The 15,472-nt window shown below is 35.9% G+C and overlaps 1 protein-coding gene across 4 annotated transcripts in view; it reads right to left on the bottom strand.

Moving 5' to 3' along the window:
* LOC131677719 (sterile alpha motif domain-containing protein 5) overlaps positions 1 to 15,472 on the bottom strand; it is a 668,233-nt gene that overhangs the window by 293,448 nt on the left and 359,313 nt on the right. The gene's annotated exons all lie outside the window — the stretch shown is intronic.

Genomic DNA, 15,472 nt, shown 5'->3' with positions numbered 1-15,472 from the left:
TATTAAAATTATGTCCAAATTTGACATATTTATTCGATTCCTCAACTCGTTCTATATGTACTGGAATGCCCACACCCGCTCCGCTGACTGACAAGCCTATTCCTATTCATGTGGGGCCAATCTGTATTCAAAACACCAAACCTAATGTGACAGCGCACCCCTACCGTCAAGCGGCGTGTCGAATCTCACACTGTGACAAGAATCTACGCCACGCGACAAGCGCGAAAGAATACAAAACATGCCATAAAATTATTAAACAATGAAATGGTCTTCCTCCTCATCGATCTTCTCTGTCACACTGCATGTCACAGTGCTTCTCCTTCGCCTAGCACGCCGTTGCAGATGCAAAATTAATGTACCGAAATAAATTACATTTCCTGTATAGGTTAGGTACGCATTCACCTCACCCAAGCAAGCGGTGTCTATTATTGAAAGATGCGAGTGCGTGTCGGCGCTGAGATGGCGTAGTGGTGAAAAATTTGACATTCCGCACGGAGGGGAAAGTGAGGCGGCAATATGAGCACAGTCAGGTTGAAGGTTAATATATCTATAGCAAAACCAACACAAAAATCCCAAATTTCTCCCTACTGGTTAAATACAACATGTTTTTCACGTGCAGCTATCAAATGTGCTCAAGAAATTTCAAAGCCTTTGTAAATAATTCATCGGTGTAAGTCTGTACCAGCCCGGTCAAAAGAAAAATGCGGACGAACATGGTCAGGCGATTTAAACAGTTTGACGTTTAACTCAATTCGCCTGTGCTAATTGCCCCTAGGAACAAATGCAATTTGCGAATGCGATTTAAAGGCAATTTCAACACTTAGACAAATTTTCTGGCGGCTGAAAAGGACTTGGTTGTTTTTGCGTTTTTCAAACATGGCGGTTCATGTTCATCTTAAGCTTAAAATAGTTTTTTTAAACGATTGGCGTATTATCGCTTGTATTTTGTTTGTCTAGTGCACTTCATTTAGCCAACAAATGTGGGAAATTGTGGAATCGTGTGTAAATATAGTGGAACAAGATATCTGACCTAAACTAACAATAAAAGTCAGATTGTGGTAAGTTTTCGTGTACAGTGCCAATTTCACCATTGATTCCTCCTATAGTTTGGTGATGATTACCTAGTGTAGTGATAAGTTTTTGTGAGTAGATAATGAATCCGAAAATAAGTAATATTTGTAATTTTCATATTAGGCAATTAAGGGCGATTAAGGGCGCGTTCCGGGGCAATTTGGGGGCGATTTAAAGGCGAGTAGAGCGGGTTAAAAATGATGGCGGCAAATCGCCCAAATGTTGCATTTGAAATAGCCCCCTAATTGCCAGCAATTTGCTGGCAAATTGAAGGGCAATTAGTGCATCGGAGTTGGAAAACAGCCGTCCGTTAGCCAGCAACGTGCCCTTTTTGACTGGGAGTCTAGTGTTACTAACTTTTGGCTTGCTTTTTACATTTCTTATAACAGAATATAAGAGAATTCGCTCAAACTGTCAAGAGTTTTTCTGAAGCCCGGAGGGCCGAGTCTTGTATACAAATCGACTCACCTTGAAGATTTGGGACAAATCGTGTGTATGTATGTAACGTACAAACTCTCATTCATTTTCAGCAATAATGGCTGAACCGATCTTATCCAAACCAATTTCAAACGAAAGGCCTAACACTTAACGCTATTAATTTGTTTTTGATTCCAATGTTTAGTTTCCAAGATATGGATATTTGTATGTTAAAAAAGGGGATTTTTGCAGTTTTTTGAAATTAATTGTCCAAATTGACAACATAGATAAACACTCTATACATTATAATTATCATGAACGACGGATTATTACCGTTTTCCAATATCTGGAAATGGGACTAAAAATATGCAATCAACTATTAATACCGAAATCGCTAAGTTGAAGTCAATAGCATGTTCGGAGAAATTAAAGGATGTAATATGATATTTCTTTTGATAAAAGTGAGACATTTTCATTAATTTTCTTATATTGAGATAGTGTCTTCTGCAAATTTATAGCTTTTTCTCTTGCGAACAACTTTACTGAAGACACCAAGTGTAGATATTGAATGTTTTATAAGTTTTACCATAGTTATATCGATCCTTCTGATAGCTAACTCATGATCCTCGGATCGAACATATCTCGCAAAACATGAAGCGAAATAAATGACTCCAAGTAAGTGGAAACAAAATCAGAATAAATTCGTCCACAAGAAACCTCTTCGAATACTGTCTATTTGAGGATTATTTTTGAGTATATTGTTTTGGGTTTAGGATTGAACGTCTAACTAGTGCTAATTTTGGTGCTAGTTTAGATTTATCATCTAATTGACACTAAGATGGTGCTAGTTACCAATGAGGAGAATCCGAAACGCGAAAAACTAGTATCAAATTTTAGTTTATTAAATCAACGGTTTCTTCCAAAATATGGCGAATTCATTCGTTTGTTTGGGTAGTTTATGTTAAAAAAGTGTACATTTAAAAGGGTGGACTGCATTAGGATACAAGAAAGAAGCTTCTTTTCGTGAAAAAAGAAAAGTCCTAACTATTTGAAAATGTACGTATATTTTTAAACACATTTGAAAAGCTGGCGGTTGTTGCTCCTAATTCTGGTTGAAATTAACGAAATAGTAAAGATTTCCGGAGATCTGTCCAAAAATAGTTAAAATCGTGACCGACCATCTTAAATTCCGATGAAACTTTGCACGCTTCACCGGCATGGAAGACTGAACACTTTCCATAGTCACGAAGATTATTTTAAGTCAAGAGCAATTTTTAAAAAGGGCGAAGACGTTTCTACGTGCATTAATTTCAAACACTTTTTGTTAGATTACTGTATATTATGCAGCAAAATCTGCGAACGAGTTACAGGGAATGAATAGTTCTATACAAAAAAGATGCACTGAAAAAAATGTGTCATTTTTCACAAAAATAAAAATTTACGTTAAAAATTCTAATTGAAAAAAAAAACATTTTTTATATTTTCTCAACAGAAACCTTTTAAATGTGAATGTATATATACTGTATATTATGCAGCAAAACTATCTGCGAACGAGTTACAGGAAATGAATAGTTCTATACGAAAAAGATGCACTGAAAAAATTTTTTTTTAAATTTTTCGCAAAAATAAAATTTACGTTAAAAATTCTAATTGAAAAAAACCATTTTTTATATTTTCTCAACAAAAACCATTTAAATGTGAAAGCATGGATTCATACTATCTGTAGTCAAAAATAAAATGTTCTTTTTGAATATGATTTTAAATGCCATTTTAAATCAAAATAGAATAAAAAATTTCTGAAATGTGCTAGTTCTAGAGATATAAATTAAATTTTGTTTTAACAACACAGTTATTTTATTTTATTACGACCTTCTCATAAGTTATTCGCGTTTCTCCATCAACAACGCCTTTCTGACATCAAGGCGATATTTTAATCCATTTGAAAGCTACATGAAAACAACCAAAATATGATGCAACTAAATAGTTTAATCCTATGTTTGAATAATATTTTTATTGCTTTCGTACAGTTTTTAAAAGGTTTACAATATCGCCTTGAAGTCAAGGGTACTGTTACAGGAAATTTTATGGGTCTTTTGAAAAAAAAAAAACCTATTTTTGTTGATGGAGAAACGCGAATAACTTATGAAAAGTTTGTAATAAAATAAAATTATTGTGTTGTTAAAACAAAATTTTAAATAGCTCGAGAACTATCGTATTTCGGAAAAATTTTTGTTATGAGCATTTTGATTTAAAATGTTATTCAGAATAATATTCAAAAAGAAAATTTGATTTTTTGACTGCAAATAGTATGAATTATAAACATATCTCAAAAGTTGTTGTTAGGAAAACGTTTTTATTGAAAGCTTCTCCGTGATCCAAACACACTGAAAGAGTTTTTTACGCCTTTTAAAACAATAAATATTAGATTGTTGACATTTTATGAGGGGGTAACGTGAACAACTTAATTACGCGAACCAATTGTTATTGTTGAAGCAAAATTTCACATATCTCGACAACTATCGCATTTTGGGTGATTTTTTAAAATGCATTTTGATTTAAAATGATACCTAGAATTGAATTCTGTAATAAAATTACAGTTTTGTATGTCTATTAGTATGACATTTAAAAATTAAATTTAAAAATTAAGTACCGTAAACCGGGGTGACTTTGATCATCGGGGTGACTTTGATCACTCGAAACTTTTTTCGTAGATCGCTTATTAAACCAGAATAGTCTACCGAATCATTTTAATTTGAAATTATTTTTACTCTAAACTTATAAAATACTGATTGGTTATACTTTTTGAGTATATTGTTCGGTTTTTGAGTACAAAAACTACAAAACACCGAAATTTGACTTTCCCTTTATTTTTACGAATCTTCGTAAAGTGTCTATTTTTATAAAACAAATAAATCTCAGATTTGAGCAAGAATAATAAATTACAAACGAGTTTTTATTTTCTTTAGATTGGGATGTGCGAAATTTAATTTCAAGAGTTTGTTTATTTTAAATTCAATTTTTTTGTGAAAATTCGCAACATTTTTTTATTGTTCAATATTCCAACGTGTTAAAATGAATGAAACTTTTTGTACATTGATAAAGCACTGAAATAATACCATTTTCGCAGTTTTCAAGGTTTTCAGAATATTTTATTCTAGTTGGACACAAATTATACGAATTTTGGTTACTCGAATTGTACAGTACATTGAAATACTTTTTATAATACCAATTAATATCTATTTAACAATGAGTATCTTTCCAGAAACATTTGAACGAAAAACATTGACATCAACAATTTAATGTGGGTGAACATGCAGGTTATCAAAGTCACCCCGGAATATGAAAACAGACTTCAACTTGAAATTATTTTTAGGAAAAATAGCTGTAAGCGGACAATTTTAGGTAAAACCATCCAAACTTGTTCTCCATACATCAGTACATGGTTTAAAAATATTAAACTTGAATAAAATGTGTTGCGTCTAAAAATATGTAATGATTACTTCGAAAAGTGATCAATGTCACCCCGGTTTACGGTATTAAGTTATTGTTAGAAACACTTTTTTACCGATAAGTTCTCCATCATGCAATCCCATTCAAAACGTTTCTTTTCTCTTCAGATTTTTTTTGACGAAATAATAAACATAACATAAATATAAATTTTTATTTTTGTGAAAAATGACGCATTTTTTTCAATGTATATTCTTTTACACAGAAGTATGTATTCCCTGTAACTCGTTCTCAGGTAGTTTTGCTGTATAAAATACAGTAATCGAACAAACAATATTTGAAATTAATGCACGTAGAAACGTCTATGCCCTATTCAAAAATTGCATTTGTATCATAATATTGCAATTGCCAGAGAAAATCATGGAGATTCATAAACCAAATTCAACTGCAAAGCCTCGTTCGACTCGACGATAGTAATATTTTGCGGACGGCCGGTTTCTCATGGAATCCCTTATAACTTTCTTTCCGCAACCTTTTTCCGCGGTTTACCAGAAATAACGTAATTTTGGTATGTAATTTTTGGTTGGAAATGGTTCAAATCGGTTTTATGGTAATGTTGTTTGTTAGAATCTATGAAAAGCTATATATAGATTGTGTTACTTTACTAAAACTTGATTTTTTCGAGTTTGTATAGCAGGTGTAGCTGATCAACAACTAGTAGAAATTTTTATTATTTTCTCTAACCAGAATGGGACAATTTTATTAAGGGGTTACATTGTTGTAGAGCGCGAAAAAAATGGAAGGTTCCGGAAATTTTGATTAACGCTATGTAAAGATGAATCGAGATCCATAAAATGGAATTTATAATACTAGTTTTTATATACAAAAAATAAAAATACCAAATTTCGATTCCATTAATTCCAATCAGCCTAATCAGAACTCTTTCACAGCCGGGACATCACGTAGAACTAGGTGTTTGACCAGAAACACAAATAGTGTTTTCGTTTCAGAATCAAAATGGTTTATTTAAAAAAAAATATACGATGAAAAATAATATTCTACGTACGTCGCTGTAGAAAGCAATTTCAAAAGCACTATGAAAATTTCAAAACGATAAAAAATCATTTGTTTGAGTTATATTTCCGGCCACCGCAAAAAAATGCGGTTTCGAAAAAAAAGGCAGTTAAAATTTTCATTACCCTCAGGGTAGGACACATAAAAGGCGTTGCAGTAAAATTGGAAATTTGAACATTTATATGTTATATTTTATCGTTAATGGGATTTATAGTGTCTGACTCTGGTTCATCGGAAGGTTTTGGTGTCGAATCTGTTTGGGACGTACTTCCTGTGTCAGTAAATATGGACTCTGCGTATAAGTAGGGTTTATCGAAGCCTGCGGCATATTCATCGGCCAAAACGCCCACTTCCTTGAAATGATCGTCCATGTTCTCAATTTTTTGTGCAGGCTCTTCATCGCTGCTGCTTTCTTTTTTTTAGGAATTTACGATCGCCTCGGAATATTGCGGTTGCAACGAAACTCTTCGTGGTAGATTTTTCGACACGTTCCGTTAATACCTGGCGACAGATTTTCTATGCAAATTACCTAAGCTTGCTTCGAAAAGTATATCGTTAATACCTTTCGCCGCATACAGGGTTTTCTGGTGATATCTGTAAAACAGAATGGTACTAAGTGCCTGCGAAGACATTGCCCAGTTAATCTGACCAAATATACTTATAAGCATCGGATCACGCCACAACGGAGTTAAACAAAATTTCGCAATGTTTTAATATGTACGCTATGTAAATAAAAAGTTATAATAAGTACTTTAGAACTCACAAACGTTATATTGGCATTTACTGACCGTTGGTGCGAAGAAATTTCAGCGCGTGGAAGACCCAAGAGGAAATTTCGTCTGTTGCTTTTCCGGAGGATTAGGACGATACTATTTTTCGTAGCTCCTTCCGGTAATTTGTATGAAGAGCATTGATTTTGTGTTTCACATCGCTTCCGGCATAATCTGTTTATATACCAGAAGCAACTTCTCCAAAGCCTGTTGGTTTTAGTTTTGTGCAAGTAATGTGGATGAGCTGAGTTCCACAACTCCGGAAGACCTTCAGAAGTTTCAATGAAACTCGCAAATACCTCGTCTTTTGATTTCTCATTATCAAAATCTTCCATTTTAAAAATATTCCAAAATCACTACCGCCTTGCGCGAACAAATAACATAACTACTGCTGGATTTATCTTAGTGTGTGTGATAGGTGTTAGCAGTTCGCACGCACACATTTGAAAGTTCCCCCTCCCGAAGAAGTGTTGTCAGAATTAATGGAAAAATCTGATTTTTGTCAATATTGACGATAATCGAACTTTTTCCCCATTACTCATTCAATACTTTTGTCAATACTTTCTAGTATTGACGAAAATATTGAACGTGTAAGAGCCGTTATAGAGAGGATTGAGCGTTTTTAGTTTCTAGACACAGTGACAATATGGCAGCTAAAATGGATGCCGTCGATTCTGTTTCTTATTTTTGTTTTATAACCAAAATCAAAACATACACTTTCACAGAAGACAAAATCAATTGTAACATTCATACCGTACCACAGATTGTTTAGAAGATGTGTTACTGTTTGTAGGCCTATTTGCGAAAGCGAACAAATAGATGAACTCTGCGGAATTTTGGGAATTTATATCTTTTTATATCAACAAACATAACGCATGGTAAAAAAATGTCAGTTTACTGAACGATGGGGTGTGTGCGTGCTAGGGCATTGCAAAAAAAATTGAATTCTCGAAGGCCCCCCCTCTCATATTGTGACAAATGTCAAAGTAAGCTCAGATGCCAAATTTCACATCATTTGGACAATTTTAGACCCCCGCCCACTTCGCTTGAAATTTTTTGAAATTGGTACTATGGGAAAATATGGAGGAAAAATACATTAAATGCTAAAACTTTTGAAGTAGCAATCAGAAAATTATAATTAATACCTCTTTTGAAAAGAAATAATTTTAGTATTTGAATGGAGATATTTTTGTTACATTTATTGAAGTTACATTTTATGAAAATTGATTGAAGAATAATAGAGATATATACATGAGAAAATGATACAATTTAATATGAATGACAAAAAGCCCTATAACCCCAACTTCTCGTATTCGGACTAAGGTCAAAAGGGTTCCGTTCGATTTCTGAGATTGTTTCACATTAGAAAAACTACAAAATATGTATGATTTGCATCACGGAGCTGAAAAAACATTAAAAATATGGGATTTTGGGGCCAAAATGACCCAGTACCCCACTTTCCCGTATTTTCGTAGTAACAAGACTATCCATTCAATTACTAAGATTATTTCCTTTCAAAAGAGGTATAAATTGTAATTTTCTGATTGCTACTTCAAAAGTTATAGCATTTAATGTATTTTGCCTCCATATTTTCCCATAGTACCAATTTCAAAAAAATTCAAGTGAAGTGGGCGGGGGTCTAAAATTGTCTAAATGATGTGAAATTTGGCATCTGAGCTAACTTTGACATTTGTCACAATATGAGAGGGGGGGGCCTTTGAGAATTAAATTTTATTTTTTTTGCTATGCCCTAGTGCGTGCCATCTCCTATCGGAATATGTATTACTATTCAATCGCACACAGGGATGCCATATGCCAGATTTATCTGGTACAGCCAATGTTTTTTGCAACTGTTCCAGAAATTTGTGTTTCTTGTGTTCTTCTTAAATTTAACAAACATCGATTGATGAAGGTTCAATAGAATACTTAACAATCTGTAACTGTATTAGTGTGTTCAGCGATTTGTTTTCCTGTACCTGTCATAGGTGGAGGAAAACAAATCGAAAATAACTTTTCGGTCGGATTATTTTCATGATGGAATCTGAGCAACCAATTGTCTCCGGAATAAGTTTGACAGCGACATATTTCAACACCATTATAAATACTTTAGGAGAGCTAATTCAAATTTTTTAATTGGCTGACAGTTTCATATATGTCAGCTGGAAATTTTTTTTTGATAACTTTGAGGACGCTGTCAAGAGACAGATTTTGCTAGACATTTTTAGTTGAATTGAAGCGATGCCAGATATCTACAGACTTTTAAAAGAGTAATAGTGTTAAACAAATTTGCACTAGAGTAACTGCCTTCACAATTAGGCAATCCACCATGACATTTGTTTGACAATTCAGCGGTGAGTTCTGTCAACAAGTCTACTCCTGCGAACAGAAAAACTCGTCCGACAAACATCTTTCGTTAGTCCGATTCGTTTGATGTTGGATCGAATCAACGATATTGTTGGACGTCGCACCCCTCGGAGTAACGTCAGAAAAAGTAAACAAGAAATAATCAGCTGATCAGAAACATCTCATGGATTGCCTAATAGTATTCTATTTCCAATCTACTTTTAAAGTAATATTCTAGTGTTGCTAAGATTTACACAACCATATACAGACTTTTACGGACATTCTAATTATTCTTCTACAGACATTTCACAAAAACAAAAGGGCATCGCGGGAATTGACAGATATTCTTTGAAAAATAGTGGCAACACTGGTCGTACCCCTATGATTCACCCAAAAAAAAATCCTCACGTTTAATTTACGTGAAAACACCTGTAGATTGACTTTAAATGTCAACTTCAATGTTTCATATGAAAATGATGAGTAGTATTTGAACATCATCTGAAATCAATTAGATAGACACATCCGATTTACTTGAATTTTGTAAACGTCAAAAAACATACGTGAATTTCCGGATGCTCAAATTCTGTATTCTGCTATTGTATACTTTTTCAGACATATAAGTTTGCCATTATTTACAGTGTTTTATCGGCGGTGTCATTTCAGTCCAGAAGCACATATTCATAAATAACATTCATAGCACAGGATCACCCTCCACAAAGGCCAACTGGCCTTTTTTAAACATACTTTTTAAACATTCTTGGCGTCGAGTGAAATCTCCATTCAGCGCTCGGATATTTTGGTATTAAAAAATCAGCCGCCGTAGTGTCAATTTTGAATTCAATTCAACCAAAATTTCAATCACTCACCGGATAAATAATCGAAATTATGGCTGTGTCAGAACTCCACCTAAAATACAACAACCGACTTCGACTTATATGGTTATTGAATCTACTATAGTTATAAACATTGGCTTGAACTTGGCTTACAAACATTTTTGCCTTGCGGCTTATTTTAAACCATTTTTTTAAATTTTCAATACTAGTTGTTTACAATTTGAGACTATAAGAAAAACAAAAAAAAAAGTTGAACTGTGTAATATACTGTGAATCATAAATTTTGTTTAAAAAAGTATCACATTAATCTTTGGAAATTATCCTTTTAACCCTTTTCGACCTAGTTCTCCTTATGTTGAATTGGTTTTCTAACTAGCGTTGACATATAAATACGAATTCTTTATTTTATGGCGATTTCGATTGAACCTGAAACTGAGTCAGGTTCTAACCCCAACCGCTGTCAGTTCATACATTTTGACAGCAGTTGGGGTTAGGAACTGACTCAGTTTCGCCTCAAACGAAAACCACTCTTAGGGATGCAAGCAGTACACACTAAAAAAATCTGAATTTTATCGTTGACGCAATTCCAAACTTGCCACAATCTAACAAACCGTAATTGACGAAGTGACGAAATATAACAGTGTTCTGTTTAATTTTACATAGAAGATGTACTTTTCATGCGCAGTGCCATAAAATTACACTCTTCAACATTTTAAACAAACGCCATATGTGAAGTAAAATTCAACGGCATGTAAAATTAAAATCAAACGCAAAACTAGGGGAGACCAGGGCTAGTGGGCGGTGTTTTCAATTTTCATTTTTTACCGCTTTGATTTTGGTAGATCTTGCAAAATAGAACAGGTTACATGAAAGGGCAGACTATTGCCAAAATCTCTGAATTATATGAAAATGATTGATACGTTGTCTTCATTGCTAGAGACAAAAATATGTGACGCGGAAAAGCCCAGCCCCGGGGTAAGTTGGTGGAATGCCAGAAAATAAGCAATCAAATGGAAATCCGATTACATCAGTGATCCTTATGAAATGTGGGGATTGTCTTTTCAATAAAACTGTATATTATTCGACAATTTTTACTGTATTTCAGTCTCAATGCCCCGTCATTCTAACTTCGACGCGTACTCCATATTCAAAAGCAAATCTTCGAAGTTATTCAGGCGATTTTCCGAAATAATTGTCCCCTGCATTGACGAGAGACACAAGAAAAAGTTTCTCTTACTTTGGAGTGAATTCCAGAAATGAAAATATTTGATGACTATTTTTGCACTGTAAATAGTACCGCCAACTTGCCCCAGCAGCATATTTTATGAAAAAGGATTTAAAAAATTGATTTTGTGTATAAATAGGTGTAATATCAATAAGGATACTGGAAGCTCTTTTCACGCACTATCGAAAGATATAATCATTCGAGGAATATATTGAAAACCACCTTAAATAACACAAGATGTTTAAAATTATGAAAATTTACAAAGTATGCTCAAAAAAATTATTACAAACGGAGAAAAGAGGATTCCGCCAACTTACCCCAACCGCCAACTAGCCCCGGGCTCCCCTATGTAATTTTTGATGCTCGTATATGTCATGGTCAGGAGACGTAACACGGTGTTCCTAAAACCGTTATTAACTAAAAAAAATGACCATAAATTTGGCATACGGCATTCGAAAGATACAGTATCCAAGCATCTTCTCAGTGAATTTCAAAATGATCCATCGAGGGATTCGAGATATATTGCGATTTGAAGTTTTATGATACGTTTCATAAGGCTACCAGCAAACACCCACGGGTTTGGTCCAATCTCTATGAACAAAAAAATATTTGTCTACTTATTTAGTACATGGAATTCGAAAGATATAGTAATCAAGTATATCCATTGCAAGTTTGAAAATATTTCATTGACGGAATCGAAAGTTATAACGGTTTGGATGTGGTATGCGGTCATAGATGGGTTTTCTACCAGACTTCAAGCGTGAATCCATGTTTGTCCATTGACTATTTAGATCGTTTATACGTGTCGCGACTTTTAAAGGAAAACCTTACCATTTAATTACATAAATATAATGCACGAAAGGTGTTATTTATATGGTGCACTGAAAAAATATGGAAATAGGGTTGTCTACCAAACGTTAAATATAATGTGTAAATTAAAAAAAATAGATGAAAGTTGGAATGTTTACTTCAAAAGGCCATATCTCAATGGTATGTTGACTGATTCTAATTATTTTTTCATTATTGAACAGGTAGACGTTTCATCGTTAATTTTCATCAAGAAGAATATAAAATAGAGTTGGCTACATAAATAAATAGACAATATAATTGGTCTCAACTATATGTATTATAATTATTTAGTGATTATTTTTGTATTAAAAATAGCGGCCTATCAATTTTTATATACTAGTTGATTGCAATTGCTGTTTACTACAAATTATGGATATATGAAATGTTAAAACTAACACAGTCGTGATTCGCTGGTCGCTCAATTTTTAACAGGAGCCGCTTTTTAGTTGGACCTCCGCGCTAGTTGGTCCATTTTCGACATCTGAATGTCAAATTCTCATGTTAAATTCAATTGATTGTCGAATTGAATTTAACATGAGAAAATGACAATAGTTAGAGATATGAGCAGATGAACTTGTACTAATAACATCCCCTTTGATCCCCCTACTAATAACATCCCCCAGTTTTAACATCTGTCAACCCAACCAGCGAATCACGATTGTACAAAATTTCCAACAAAAACCGTATCATAACATAAATTGATCTGAATCAGCAAATACCTTCATATTTTTGAATATATGTATTGAATTTATGGTTTTATTTTTCCATGATTTATAGTTTGCGTTCGTTGCATTCAACTAATGTATAGAAATTGATAGGTCGTCGTTTTGAATATAAAGATATTTACTAAATAGTGATAATACATATAGTTGAGGATAATTAAGTTGTCTATTGTTTGAAGTAGCCAACTCTATTTTATATTCTTCTTGATGAAAATTAACGATGAAACGTCTACCTGTTCAATAATACCATTGAGATATGGCCTTTTGAAGTAAACATTCCAACTTTCATCTATTTTTTATAATTTACACATTATATTTAACGTTTGGTAGACAACCCTATTTCCATATTTTTTCAGTGCACCATATAAATAACACCTTTCGTGCATTATATTTATGTAATTAAATGGTAAGGTTTTCCTTTAAAAGTCGCGACACGTATAAACGATCTAAATAGTCAATGGACAAACATGGATTCACGCTTGAAGTCTGGTAGAAAACCCATCTATGACCGCATACCACATCCAAACCGTTATAACTTTCGATTCCGTCAATGAAATATTTCCAAACTTGCAGGGGATATGCTTGATTACTATAGCTTTTGAATGCCATGTACTAAATAAGTAGACAAATATTTTTTTGTTCATAGAGATTAGACCAAACCCGTGGGTGTTTGCTGGTAGCCTTATGAAACGTATCATAAAACTTCAAATCGCCATATCTCTCGAATCCCTCGATGGATCATTTTGAAATTCACTGAGAAGATGCTATGTATCTGTCGAATGCCGTATGCCAAATTTATGGTCATTTTTGCCTTTCTCAATAGAAAGGTATTGCAATTGCTCTGAAAACCGACTTTTTAACGGAGGCCCGGAGGGCCGAGTGACATATACCATTCGATTCAGTTCGTCGAGTTCGGCAAATGTCTGTGTGTGTATGTATGTGTGTATTTTTTTTTTTTTTTTTACAATGGAGAAGACCTTTATGTCCTAGCCCAGTACACGTGCTAACGGTAGGGTCCAATCTACCACACGGGGTGCACTGGGGGCGTGTCGGACTCGAATGGTGACCAGCCATTAATACCGACTAAACTCCATTGGGCTCCGCCATCATTCCTCCCAGGAACTACCTCTCGGTATTACTTCTGGGGGGATGGCTGTACTAAATGTACTCATTCACTCTCACTCACGCGATCATACATCCTGTATGAGGCTTACTTGGGTGCTCTCTCAATCACACTTTGATTCACTCTCAAACACTCCCACATGAGGCTGACTTTTGTGCTCACCTTTTACGTTCCATGCGAGGCTGACTTGTGTGCTCACCTTACTCATTCCTTGCTAGGCTTACTTTTGTGCTCGCCCTACCCATCCATGTGAGGCTGACTTGGGTGCTCACCCTATCACCTGATTCACTCTCAATCGTGCCACTCTATTGTACCTTTGTCACTCCCTCTGGCATCCCATGTGGGACATTTTTCTTAGGCCCCACTTCTGACATACCATGCGAGGCTGACTTTTGTGCTCACCTTTTTCATTCCTTGCTAGGCTGACTTTTGTGCTAGCCTCTACCAACCTGTGAGGCTGACTTTTATGCTCACCCTTAACATGCAATGTGAGACTGACTTGGATGCTCACCCTTTCACTCCTCTGCCACGCCATGAGGCATCGATAGCTAAGTTCCAACATACTACGCTACGACCCTCCCGTCTTGGCATGAGGCAGTCCACTTATACGCCTATACACTCACTCTTCTGTCTTGCTTCGGGGTGGCTGGGTTTACCCCTTACGCGGTTGCCATTCGCTGCGCCAACCTACCTCGGCATGAACAGACCATTCACTCTCTTATTTTGCGCTTGGCCTTTTTCGCTCCAGCTAATCAATCACTAGTTAGCCGTGCCCGCCGTCTGTTGCTCGGTTCGCCAGATTACCTGTAGCCTACTGGCAATCTGGATGGTAGCAGCCGATACTGCGTTCCACTTCTCCACCGTTTGACACATCCGCTGAATAAGGGTATCCGGGGTTGTGTCCCAGCCACAGACGTCAAGCATTGCTCTTCTTTCGACGTCGAACCGATGACATACGAACAGTATGTGTTCGGCAGTTTCATCTACACCTGGGCAGTCCGGGCACACTGGGACCTCCGCGTGCCCGAACCTGTGGAGGTACTGACGGAAACAGCCATGGCCTGACAGGAATTGTGTCAGGTGGAAGTGAACTTCCCCATGGGGTCTTCCCACCCAGCTCGATATGCTAGGTATCAGCCGGCGGGTCCACCTACCTTTCGAGTTGTCCCACTCACGCTGCCATCTGGCGACCGAGGTCACCCTGGTGCGCTCGCGGGCTCCCCTATTTCCACGTAGCTCAAAGCACTCCTCATCTTCCCGAATGACCAGCCCGACTGGCATCATGCTCGCTATCACGCAGGATGCATCGTGTGATACCGTGCGGTAGGCAGATATCACTCTGAGGCACATCACGCGGTAGGTGCTCTCCAGTTTCTGTAGGTAACTGGTTACCCTCAGTGCTCTTGACCATGACAGGCCGCCGTACCTGAGGATAGATACGGCAACGCCTGCCAGTAACCTACGTCTACTGGCGCACACCTTTGAGCTGTTGGACATCATTCTCGATAGTGCCGCAACAGCAGTCGACGCTCTCTTGCATGTATAGTCGACATGGCTGCCGAAGGTCAGCTTGTCGTCTATAATGACTCCGAGAGACT

This window comes from Topomyia yanbarensis, chromosome 1, assembly GCF_030247195.1.
Source record: "Topomyia yanbarensis strain Yona2022 chromosome 1, ASM3024719v1, whole genome shotgun sequence".
Classification (NCBI taxonomy): Eukaryota; Metazoa; Arthropoda; class Insecta; order Diptera; family Culicidae; genus Topomyia; species Topomyia yanbarensis.
The sequence above is the reverse complement of the archived record's forward strand: the minus strand, read 5'-3'. Positions and strand labels throughout refer to the sequence as shown.